Source organism: Sycon ciliatum, chromosome 8 (assembly GCF_964019385.1).
Source record: "Sycon ciliatum chromosome 8, ocSycCili1.1, whole genome shotgun sequence".
NCBI classification, from domain to species: Eukaryota; Metazoa; Porifera; class Calcarea; order Leucosolenida; family Sycettidae; genus Sycon; species Sycon ciliatum.
The window spans coordinates 21,402,783-21,415,935 of NC_088650.1; the positions used below are offsets into that span (position 1 = coordinate 21,402,783).

At 43.6% G+C, this 13,153-nt stretch overlaps 1 long non-coding RNA gene across 1 annotated transcript; it reads left to right on the forward strand.

Annotated features, from left to right (window-relative positions):
- The first annotated feature begins 2,899 nt into the window (after window positions 1-2,899).
- Window positions 2,900-8,254, forward strand: LOC135822837 (uncharacterized). The gene is made up of 5 exons (XR_010554553.1): window positions 2,900-2,959; window positions 3,269-3,326; window positions 6,100-6,157; window positions 7,830-7,887; window positions 8,197-8,254. It is a non-coding gene; the product is annotated as an uncharacterized LOC135822837 (long non-coding RNA).
- Window positions 8,255-13,153: the final 4,899 nt, after the last annotated feature.

Genomic DNA, 13,153 nt, shown 5'->3' on the forward strand with positions numbered 1-13,153 from the left:
TCTGAGCTGCGAACGGGCAGAAAGGTGAGAAAATGTCGGATTTTGACCATTTGTGCTGACCTTTCAATTTCAACGTACCTCTCTATAACATGACCCAGCTGTAATTGCAGTGGTCGCATTGGTTTCATTTTTGGTTTGCTTGTAGGGAGCTGGCACCCGCATTCAGTGACCCAAAAATTTGGCACTACTGTGAATAGCTTAGCCGCAAAGTGAAGATTCACGGGTAAAAAGCCCCAAACTTCTAGATAGGTTCTTTTTCAGCTTTCAGCAGCCTTGGGCGAGTTCTTTAGAGAAATGTGACTCTTTTTCGTGGTGCTCTTGTCTATGTCCAGCTAACCAACGAGATGAGGATGGTCATTGTCATTTTCTGAGCTGCGAACGGGCAGAAAGGTGAGAAAATGTCGGATTTTGACCATTTGTGCTGACCTTTCAATTTCAACGTACCTCTCTATAACATGACCCAGCTGTAATTTCAGTGGTCGCATTGGTTTCATTTTTGGTTTGCTTTTAGGGCGCTGGCACCCGCATTCAGTGACCCAAAACATTTGGCACTACTGTGAATAGTTTAGTCGCAAAGTGAAGATTCACGGGTAAAAAGCCCCAAACTTCTAGATAGGTTCTTTTTCAGCTTTCAGCAGCCTTGGGCGAGTTCTTTAGAGAAATGTGACTCTTTTTCATGGTGCTCTTGTCTATGTCCAGCTAACCAACGAGATGAGGATGGTCATTGTCATTTTCTGAGCTGCGAACGGGCAGAAAGGTGAGAATATGTCGGATTTTGACCATTTGTGCTGACCTTTCAATTTCAACGTACCTCTCTATAACATGACCCAGCTGTAATTTCAGTGGTCGCATTGGTTTCATTTTTGGTTTGCTTGTAGGGCGCTGGCACCCACATTCAGTTACCCAGATATTTTGGCACTGCTGTGAATAGTTTAGTCGCAAAGTGAAGATTCACGGATAAAAAGCCCCAAACTTCTAGATAGGTTCTTTTTCAGCTTTCAGCAGCCCTGGGTGAGTTCTTTAGAGAAATGTGGCTCTTTTTCATGGTGCTATTTTCTATGTCCAGCTACACAACGAGATGAGGATGGTCATTGTCATTTTCTGAGCTGCGAACGGGCAGAAAGGTGAGAAAATGTCGGATTTTGACCATTTGTGCTGACCTTTCAATTTCAACGTACCTCTCTATAACATGACCCAGCTGTAATTTCAGTGGTCGCATTGGTTTCATTTTTGGTTTGCTTTTAGGGCGCTGGCACCCGCATTCAGTGACCCAAAACATTTGGCACTGCTGTGAATAGTTTAGTCGCAAAGTGAAGATTCACGGGTAAAAAGCCCCAAACTTCTAGATAGGTTCTTTATCAGCTTTCAGAACCCCTGGGTGAGTTCTTTAGAGAAATGTGGCGCTTTTTCATGGTGCTACTTTCTATGTACAGCCACACAACGAGATGAGGATGTTCATTGTCATTTTCTGAGCTGCGAACGGGCAGAAAGGTGAGAAAATGTCGGATTTTGACCATTTGTGCTGACCTTTCAATTTCAACGTACCTCTCTATAACATGACCCAGCTGTAATTTCAGTGGTCGCATTGGTTTCATTTTTGGTTTGCTTGTAGGGCGCTGGCACCCGCATTCAGTGACCCAGAAAATTTGGCACTGCTGTGAATAGTTTAGTCGCAAAGTGAAGATTCACGGGTAAAAAGCCCCAAACTTCTAGATAGGTTCTTTTTCAGCTTTCAGCAGCCTTGGGCGAGTTCTTTAGAGAAATGTGACTCTTTTTCATGGTGCTCTTGTCTATGTCCAGCTAACCAACGAGATGAGGATGGTCATTGTCATTTTCTGAGCTGCGACTGGGCAGAAAGGTGAGAAAATGTCGGATTTTGACCATTTGTGCTGACCTTTAAATTTCAACGTACCTCTCTATAACATGACCCAGCTGTAATTTCAGTGGTCGCATTGGTTTCATTTTTGGTTTGCTTGTAGGGCGCTGGCACCCACATTCAGTTACCCAGATATTTTGGCACTGCTGTGAATAGTTTAGTCGCAAAGTGAAGATTCACGGATAAAAAGCCCCAAACTTCTAGATAGGTTCTTTTTCAGCTTTCAGCAGCCCTGGGTGAGTTCTTTAGAGAAATGTGGCTCTTTTTCATGGTGCTATTTTCTATGTCCAGCTACACAACGAGATGAGGATGGTCATTGTCATTTTCTGAGCTGCGAACGGGCAGAAAGGTGAGAAAATGTCGGATTTTGACCATTTGTGCTGACCTTTCAATTTCAACGTACCTCTCTATAACATGACCCAGCTGTAATTTCAGTGGTCGCATTGGTTTCATTTTTGGTTTGCTTGTAGGGCGCTGGCACCCGCATTCAGTGACCCAGAAAATTTGGCACTGCTGTGAATAGTTTAGTCGCAAAGTGAAGATTCACGGGTAAAACGCCCCAAACTTCTAGATAGGTTCTTTTTCAGCTTTCAGCAGCCCTGGGTGAGTTCTTTAGAGAAATGTGGCTCTTTTTCATGGTGCTATTTTCTATGTCCAGCTACACAACGAGATGAGGATGGTCATTGTCATTTTATGAGCTGCGAACGGGCAGAAAGGTGAGAAAATGTCGGATTTTGACCATTTGTGCTGACCTTTCAATTTCAACGTACCTCTCTATAACATGACCCAGCTGTAATTTCAGTGGTCGCATTGGTTTCATTTTTGGTTTGCTTGTAGGGCGCTGGCACCCGCATTCAGTAAACCAGATATTTTGGCACTGCTGTGAATAGTTTAGTCGCAAAGTGAAGATTCACGGGTAAAAAGCCCCAAACTTCTAGATAGGTTCTTTTTCAGCTTTCAGCAGCCCTGGGTGAGTTCTTTAGAGAAATGTGGCTCTTTTTCATGGTGCTATTTTCTATGTCCAGCTACACCACGAGATGAGGATGGTCATTGTCATTTTCTGAGCTGCGAACGGGCAGAAAGGTGAGAAAATGTCGGATTTTGACCATTTGTGCTGACCTTTCAATTTCAACGTACCTCTCTATAACATGACCCAGCTGTAATTTCAGTGGTCGCATTGGTTTCATTTTTGGTTTGCTTGTAGGGCGCTGGCACCTGCATTCAGTGACGCAGAAATTTTGGCACTGCTGTGAATAGTTTAGACGCAAAGTGAAGATTCATTGGTAAAAAGCCCCAAACTTCTAGATAGGTTCTTTTTCAGCTTTCAGCAGCCCTGGGTGAGTGTCTTAGAGAAATGTGGCTCTTTTTCATGATGCAATTTTCTATGTCCAGCTACACAACGAGATGAGGATGGTCATTGTCATTTTCTGAGCTGGGAACGGGCAGAAAGGTGAGAGAATGTCGGATTTTGACCATTTGTGCTGACCTTTCAATTTCAACCTACCTCTCTATAACATGACCCAGATGTAATGTCAGTGGTGGCATTGGTTTGATTTTTTGTTTGCTTGTAGGGCGCTGGCACCCACAATCAGTGACCCTAAAAATTTTGGCACAGCTGTGAATAGTTTAGTCGCAAAGTGAAGATTCACGGTTAAAAAGCCCCAAACTTCTAGATAGGTTCTTTTTCAGCTTTCAGCAGCCCTGGGTGAGTTCTTTAGAGAAATGTGGGTCTTTTTCATGGTGCTCTTGTCTATGTCAAGCTACACAACGAGATGAGGATGGTCATTGTCATTTTCTGAGCTGCGAACGGGCAGAAAGGTGAGAAAATGTCGGATTTTGACCATTTGTGCTGACCTTTTAATTTCAACGTACCTCTCTATAACATGAACCAGCTGTAATTTCAGTGGTCGCATTGGTTTCATTTTTGGTTTGCTTGTAGGGCGCTGGCACCCACAATCAGTGACCCTAACAATTTGGCACTGCTGTGAATAGTTTAGCCGCAAAGTGAAGATTCACGGGGTAAAAAGCCCCAAACTTCTAGATAGGTTCTTTTTCAGCTTTCAGGAGCCCTGGGCGAGTTCTTTTGAGAAATGTGGGTCTTTTTCTTGGTGCTCTTGTCAATTTCAACGTACCTCTCTATAACATGACCCAGCTGTAATTTCAGTGGTCGCATTGGTTTCATTTTTCTGTTTACTTGTAGGGCGCTGGCAACTGAATTCAGTGACCCAGAAAATTTGGCACTGCTGTGAATAGTTTAGTCGCAAAGTGAAGATTCATGGGTAAAAAGCCCCAAACTTCTAGATAGGTTCTTTTTCAGCTTTCAGCAGCCCTGGGCGAGTTCTTTAGAGAAATGTGACTCTTTTTCATGGTGCTCTTGTCTACGTCCAGCTAACCAACGAGATGAGGATGGTCATTGTCATTTTCTGAGCTGGGAACGGGCAGAAAGGTGAGAAAATGTCGGATTTTGACCATCTGTGCTGACCTTTCAATTTCAACGTACCTCTCTATAACATGACCCAGGTGTAATGTCAGCGGTCGCATTGGTTTCAATTTTGGTTTGCTTGTAGGGCGCTGGCACCCACAATCAGTGACCCTAAAAATTTGGCACTGCTGTGAATAGTTTAGTCGCAAAGTGAAGATTCACGGGTAAAAAGCCCCAAACTTCTAGATAGGTTCTTTTTCAGCTTTCAGCAGCCCTGGGTAAGTTCTTTAGAGAAATGTGGCTCTTTTTCATGGTGCTATTTTCTATGTCCAGCTAGACAACGAGATGAGGATGGTCATTGTCATTTTCTGAGCTACGAACGGGCAGAAAGTTGAGAAAATGTCGGATTTTGACCATTTGTGCTGACCTTTCAATTTCAACGTACCTCTCTATAACATGACCCAGCTGTAATTTCAGTGGTCGCATTGGTTTCATTTTTGGTTTGCTTGTACGGCGCTGGCACCCGCATTCAGTGACCCAGAAAATTTGGCACTGCTGTGAATAGTTCAGTCGCAAAGTGAAGATTCACAGGTAAAAAGCCCCAAACTTCTAGATAGGTTCTTTATCAGCTTTCAGCAGCCCTGGGTGAGTTCCTTAGAGAAATGTGGCTCTTTTCCATGGTGCTATTTTCTATGTCCAGCTACACAACGAGATGAGGATGGTCATTTTCATTTTCTGAGCTGCGAACGGGCAGAAGGGCGAGAAAATGTCGGATTTTGACCATTTGTCCTGACCTTTCAATTTCAACGTACCTCTCTATAACATGACCCAGCTGTAATTTCAGTGGTCGCATTGGTTTCATTTTTGGTTTGCTTGTAGGGCGCTGGCACCCGCATTCAGTGACCCAGAAAATTTGGCACTGCTGTGAATAGTTTAGTCGCAAAGTGAAGATTCACGGGTAAAAAGCCCCAAACTTCTAGATAGGTTCTTTTTCAGCTTTCAGCAGCCTTGGGCGAGTTCTTTAGAGAAATGTGACTCTTTTTCATGGTGCTCTTGTCTATGTCCAGCTAACCAACGAGATGAGGATGGTCATTGTCATTTTCTGAGCTGCGACTGGGCAGAAAGGTGAGAAAATGTCGGATTTTGACCATTTGTGCTGACCTTTAAATTTCAACGTACCTCTCTATAACATGACCCAGCTGTAATTTCAGTGGTCGCATTGGTTTCATTTTTGGTTTGCTTGTAGGGCGCTGGCACCCACATTCAGTTACCCAGATATTTTGGCACTGCTGTGAATAGTTTAGTCGCAAAGTGAAGATTCACGGATAAAAAGCCCCAAACTTCTAGATAGGTTCTTTTTCAGCTTTCAGCAGCCCTGGGTGAGTTCTTTAGAGAAATGTGGCTCTTTTTCATGGTGCTATTTTCTATGTCCAGCTACACAACGAGATGAGGATGGTCATTGTCATTTTCTGAGCTGCGAACGGGCAGAAAGGTGAGAAAATGTCGGATTTTGACCATTTGTGCTGACCTTTCAATTTCAACGTACCTCTCTATAACATGACCCAGCTGTAATTTCAGTGGTCGCATTGGTTTCATTTTTGGTTTGCTTGTAGGGCGCTGGCACCCGCATTCAGTGACCCAGAAAATTTGGCACTGCTGTGAATAGTTTAGTCGCAAAGTGAAGATTCACGGGTAAAACGCCCCAAACTTCTAGATAGGTTCTTTTTCAGCTTTCAGCAGCCCTGGGTGAGTTCTTTAGAGAAATGTGGCTCTTTTTCATGGTGCTATTTTCTATGTCCAGCTACACAACGAGATGAGGATGGTCATTGTCATTTTATGAGCTGCGAACGGGCAGAAAGGTGAGAAAATGTCGGATTTTGACCATTTGTGCTGACCTTTCAATTTCAACGTACCTCTCTATAACATGACCCAGCTGTAATTTCAGTGGTCGCATTGGTTTCATTTTTGGTTTGCTTGTAGGGCGCTGGCACCCGCATTCAGTAAACCAGATATTTTGGCACTGCTGTGAATAGTTTAGTCGCAAAGTGAAGATTCACGGGTAAAAAGCCCCAAACTTCTAGATAGGTTCTTTTTCAGCTTTCAGCAGCCCTGGGTGAGTTCTTTAGAGAAATGTGGCTCTTTTTCATGGTGCTATTTTCTATGTCCAGCTACACCACGAGATGAGGATGGTCATTGTCATTTTCTGAGCTGCGAACGGGCAGAAAGGTGAGAAAATGTCGGATTTTGACCATTTGTGCTGACCTTTCAATTTCAACGTACCTCTCTATAACATGACCCAGCTGTAATTTCAGTGGTCGCATTGGTTTCATTTTTGGTTTGCTTGTAGGGCGCTGGCACCTGCATTCAGTGACGCAGAAATTTTGGCACTGCTGTGAATAGTTTAGACGCAAAGTGAAGATTCATTGGTAAAAAGCCCCAAACTTCTAGATAGGTTCTTTTTCAGCTTTCAGCAGCCCTGGGTGAGTGTCTTAGAGAAATGTGGCTCTTTTTCATGATGCAATTTTCTATGTCCAGCTACACAACGAGATGAGGATGGTCATTGTCATTTTCTGAGCTGGGAACGGGCAGAAAGGTGAGAGAATGTCGGATTTTGACCATTTGTGCTGACCTTTCAATTTCAACCTACCTCTCTATAACATGACCCAGATGTAATGTCAGTGGTGGCATTGGTTTGATTTTTTGTTTGCTTGTAGGGCGCTGGCACCCACAATCAGTGACCCTAAAAATTTTGGCACAGCTGTGAATAGTTTAGTCGCAAAGTGAAGATTCACGGTTAAAAAGCCCCAAACTTCTAGATAGGTTCTTTTTCAGCTTTCAGCAGCCCTGGGTGAGTTCTTTAGAGAAATGTGGGTCTTTTTCATGGTGCTCTTGTCTATGTCAAGCTACACAACGAGATGAGGATGGTCATTGTCATTTTCTGAGCAGCGAACGGGCAGAAAGGTGAGAAAATGTCGGATTTTGACCATTTGTGCTGACCTTTTAATTTCAACGTACCTCTCTATAACATGAACCAGCTGTAATTTCAGTGGTCGCATTGGTTTCATTTTTGGTTTGCTTGTAGGGCGCTGGCACCCACAATCAGTGACCCTAACAATTTGGCACTGCTGTGAATAGTTTAGCCGCAAAGTGAAGATTCACGGGGTAAAAAGCCCCAAACTTCTAGATAGGTTCTTTTTCAGCTTTCAGGAGCCCTGGGCGAGTTCTTTTGAGAAATGTGGGTCTTTTTCTTGGTGCTCTTGTCAATTTCAACGTACCTCTCTATAACATGACCCAGCTGTAATTTCAGTGGTCGCATTGGTTTCATTTTTCTGTTTACTTGTAGGGCGCTGGCAACTGAATTCAGTGACCCAGAAAATTTGGCACTGCTGTGAATAGTTTAGTCGCAAAGTGAAGATTCATGGGTAAAAAGCCCCAAACTTCTAGATAGGTTCTTTTTCAGCTTTCAGCAGCCCTGGGCGAGTTCTTTAGAGAAATGTGACTCTTTTTCATGGTGCTCTTGTCTACGTCCAGCTAACCAACGAGATGAGGATGGTCATTGTCATTTTCTGAGCTGGGAACGGGCAGAAAGGTGAGAAAATGTCGGATTTTGACCATCTGTGCTGACCTTTCAATTTCAACGTACCTCTCTATAACATGACCCAGGTGTAATGTCAGCGGTCGCATTGGTTTCAATTTTGGTTTGCTTGTAGGGCGCTGGCACCCACAATCAGTGACCCTAAAAATTTGGCACTGCTGTGAATAGTTTAGTCGCAAAGTGAAGATTCACGGGTAAAAAGCCCCAAACTTCTAGATAGGTTCTTTTTCAGCTTTCAGCAGCCCTGGGTAAGTTCTTTAGAGAAATGTGGCTCTTTTTCATGGTGCTATTTTCTATGTCCAGCTAGACAACGAGATGAGGATGGTCATTGTCATTTTCTGAGCTACGAACGGGCAGAAAGTTGAGAAAATGTCGGATTTTGACCATTTGTGCTGACCTTTCAATTTCAACGTACCTCTCTATAACATGACCCAGCTGTAATTTCAGTGGTCGCATTGGTTTCATTTTTGGTTTGCTTGTACGGCGCTGGCACCCGCATTCAGTGACCCAGAAAATTTGGCACTGCTGTGAATAGTTCAGTCGCAAAGTGAAGATTCACAGGTAAAAAGCCCCAAACTTCTAGATAGGTTCTTTATCAGCTTTCAGCAGCCCTGGGTGAGTTCCTTAGAGAAATGTGGCTCTTTTCCATGGTGCTATTTTCTATGTCCAGCTACACAACGAGATGAGGATGGTCATTTTCATTTTCTGAGCTGCGAACGGGCAGAAGGGCGAGAAAATGTCGGATTTTGACCATTTGTCCTGACCTTTCAATTTCAACGTACCTCTCTATAACATGACCCAGCTGTAATTTCAGTGGTCACATTGGTTTCATTTTTGGTTTGCTTGTAGGGCGCTGGCACCCGCATTCAGTGACCCAGAAAATTTGGCACTGCTGTGAATAGTTTAGTCGCAAAGTGAAGATTCACGGGTAAAAAGCCCCAAACTTCTAGATAGGTTCTTTTTCAGCTTTCAGCAGCCCTGGGCGGGTTCTTTAGAGAAATGTGGGTCTTTTTCTTGGTGCTCTTGTCTATGTCTAGCTAGCCAACAAGATGAGGATGGTCATTGTCATTTTCTGAGCTGCGAACGGGCAGAAAGGTGAGAAAATGTCGGATTTTGGCCAGTTGTGCTGACCTTTCAATTTCAACGTACCTCTCTATAACATGACCCAGCTGTAATTTCAGTGGTCGCATTGGTTTCATTTTTGGTTTGCTTGTAGGGCGCTGGCACCCGCATTCAGTGACCCAGAAAATTTGGCACTGCTGTGAATAGTTCAGTCGCAAAGTGAAGATTCACGGGTAAAAAGCCCCAAACTTCTAGATAGGTTCTTTTTCAGCTTTCAGCAGCCCTGGGTGAGATCTTTAGAGAAATGTGGCTCTTTTTCATGGTGCTATTTTCTATGTCCAGCTACACAACGAGATGAGGATGGTCATTGTCATTTTATGAGCTGCGAACGGGCAGAAAGGTGAGAAAATTTCGAATTTTGGCCAGTTGTGCTGACCTTTTAATTTCAACGTACCTCTCTATAACATGAACCAGCTGTAATGTCAGTGGTCGCATTTATTTGCTTTTTGGTTTGCTTGTAGGGCGCTGGCACCCCCATTCAGTGACCCAGATATTTTGGCACTGCTGTGAATAGTTTAGTCGCAAAGTGAAGATTCACGGGTAAAATGCCCCAAACTTCTAGATAGGTTCTTTTTCAGCTTTCAGCAGCCCTGGGTGAGTTCTTTAGAGAAATGTGGCTCTTTTTCATGGTGCTATTTTCTATGTCCAGCTACACAACGAGATGAGGATGGTCATTGTCATTTTCTGAGCTGCGAACGGGCAGAAAGGTGAGAAAATGTCGGATTTTGACCATTTGTGCTGACCTTTCAATTTCAACGTACCTCTCTATAACATGACCCAGCTGTAATTTCAGTGGTCGCATTGGTTTGATTTTTGGTTTGCTTGTAGGGCGCTGGCACCCGCATTCAGTGACCCAGATATTTTGGCACTGCTGTGAATAGTTTAGAGATGAGGATGGTCATTGTCATTTTCTGAGCTGCGAACGGGCAGAAAGGTGAGAAAATTTCGAATTTTGACCAGTTGTGCTGACCTTTTAATTTCAACGTACCTCTCTATAACATGAACCAGCTGTAATGTCAGTGGTCGCATTTATTTGCTTTTTGGTTTGCTTGTATGGCGCTGGCACCCCCATTCAGTGACCCAGATACTTTGGCACTGCTGTGAATAGTTTAGTCGCAAAGTGAAGATTCACGGGTAAAATGCCCCAAACTTCTAGATAGGTTCTTTTTCAGCTTTCAGCAGCCCTGGGTGAGTTCTTTAGAGAAATGTGGCTCTTTTTCATGGTGCTTTTTTCTATGTCCAGCTACACAACGAGATGAGGATGGTCATTGTCATTTTCTGAGCTGCGAACGGGCAGAAAGGTGAGAAAATGTCGGATTTTGACCATTTGTGCTGACCTTTCAATTTCAACGTACCTCTCTATAACATGACCCAGCTGTAATTTCAGTGGTCGCATTGGTTTCATTTTTGGTTTGCTTGTAGGGCGCTGGCACCCGCATTCAGTGACGCAGAAAATTTGGCACTGCTGTGAATAGTTTAGTCGCAAAGTGAAGATTCACGGGTAAAAAGCCCCAAACTTTTAGATAGGTTCTTTTTCAGCTTTCAGCAGCCCGTGGCGAGTTCTTTAGAGAAATGTGACTTTTTTCATGGTGCTCTTGTCTATGTCCTGCTAGCCAACGAGTTGAGGATGGTCATTGTCATTTTCTGAGCTGCGAACGGGCAGAAAGGTGAGAAAATGTCGGATTTTGACCATTTGTGCTGACCTTTCAATTTCAACGTACCTCTCTATAACATGACCCAGCTGTAATTTCAGTGGTCGCATTGGTTTCATTTTTGGTTTGCTTGTAGGGCGCTGGCACCCGCATTCAGTGACCCAGAAAATTTGGCACTGCTGTGAATAGTTTAGTCGCAAAGTGAAGATTCACGGGTAAAAAGCCCCAAACTTCTAGATAGGTTCTTTTTCAGCTTTCAGCAGCCCTGGGTGAGTTCTTTGGAGAAATGTGGCTCTTTTTCATGGTGCTATTTTCTATGTCCACCTACACAACGAGATGAGGATGGTCATTGTCATTTTCTGAGCTACGAACGGGCAGTAAGGTGAGAAAATGTCGGATTTTGACCATTTGTGCTGACCTTTCAATTTCAACGTACCTCTCTATAACATGACCCAGCTGTAATTTCAGTGGTCGCATTGGTTTCATTTTTGGTTTGCTTGTAGGGCGCTGGCACCCGCATTCAGTGACCCAGAAAATTTGGCACTGCTGTGAATATTTTAGTCGCAAAGTGAAGATTCACGGGTTAAAAAGCCCCAAACTCCTAGATAGGTTCTTTTTCAGCTTTCAGCAGCCCTGGGTGAGTTCTTTAGAGAAATGTGGCTCTTTTTCATGGTGCTATTTTCTATGTCCAGCTACACATCGAGATGAGGATGGTCATTGTCATTTTCTGAGCTGCGAACGGGCAGAAAGGTGAGAAAATGTCAGATTTTGACCATTTGTGCTGACCTTTCAATTTCAACGTACCTCTCTATAACATGACCCAGCTGTAATTTCAGTGGTCGCATTGGTTTCATTTTTGGTTTGCTTGTAGGGCGCTGGCACCCGCATTCAGTGACCCAGAAAATTTGGCACTGCTGTGAATAGTTTAGTCGTAAAGTGAAGATTCACGGGTAAAATGCCCCAAACTTCTAAATAGGTTCTTTTCAGCTTTCAGCAGCCCTGGGTGAGTTCTTTAGAGAAATGTGGCTCTTTTTCATGGTGCTATTTTCTATGTCCAGCTACACAACGAGATGAGGATGGTCATTGTCATTTTCTGAGCTGCGAACGGGCAGAAAGGTGAGAAAATGTCGGATTTTGACCATTTGTGCTGACCTTTCAATTTCAACGTACCTCTCTATAACATGACCCAGCTGTAATTTCAGTGGTCGCATTGGTTTCATTTTTGGTTTGCTTGTAGGGCGCTGGCACCCGCATTCAGTGACCTAGAAAATTTTGCACTGCTGTGAATAGTTTAGTCGCAAAGTGAAGATTCACGGGTAAAAAGCCCCAAACTCCTAGATAGGTTCTTTTTCAGCTTTCAGCAGCCCTGGGTGAGTTCTTTTGAGTAATGTGGGTCTTTTTCTTGGTGCTCTTGTCAATTTCAACTTACCTCTCTATAACATGACCCAGCTGTAATTTCAGTGGTCGCATTGGTTTCATTTTTGGTTTGCTTGTAGGGCGCTGGCAACTGAATTCAGTGACCCAGAAAATTTGGCACTGCTGTGAATAGTTTAGTCGCAAAGTGAAGATTCACGGGTAAAAAGCCCCAAACTTCTAGATAGGTTCTTTTTCAGCTTTCAGCAGCCCTGGGCGGGTTCTTTAGAGAAATGTGGGTCTTTTTCTTGGTGCTCTTGTCTATGTCTAGCTAGCCAACGAGATGAGGATGGTCATTGTCATTTTCTGAGCTGCGAACTGGCAGAAAGGTGAGAAAATGTCGGATTTTGACCATTTGTGCTGACCTTTCAATTTCAACGTACCTCTCTATAACATGACCCAGCTGTAATTTCAGTGGTCGCATTGGTTTCATTTTTGGTTTGCTTGTAGGGCGCTGGCACCCGCATTCAGTGACCCAGAAAATTTGGCACTGCTGTGAATAGTTTAGTCGCAAAGTGAAGATTCACGGGTAAAAAGCCCCAAACTTCTAGATAGGTTCTTTTTCAGCTTTCAGCAGCCCTGGGTGAGTTCTTTAGAGAAATGTGGCTCTTTTTCATGGTGCTCTTTTCTATGTCCAGCTACACAACGAGATGAGGATGGTCATTGTCATTTTATGAGCTGCGAACGGGCAGAAAGGTGAGAAAATTTCGAATTTTGACCAGTTGTGCTGACCTTTTAATTTCAACGTACCTCTCTATAACATGAACCAGCTGTAATGTCAGTGGTCGCATTTATTTGATTTTTGGTTTGCTTGTAGGGCGCTGGCACCCGCATTCAGTGACCCAGATATTTTGGCACTGCTGTGAATAGTTTAGTCGCAAAGTGAAGATTCACGGGTAAAATGCCCCAAACTTCTAGATAGGTTCTTTTTCAGCTTTCAGCAGCCCTGGGTGAGTTCTTTAGAGAAATGTGGCTCTTTTTCATGGTGCTATTTTCTATGTCCAGCTACACAACGAGATGAGGATGGTCATTGTCATTTTCTGAGCTGCGAACGGGCAGAAAGGTGAGAAAAT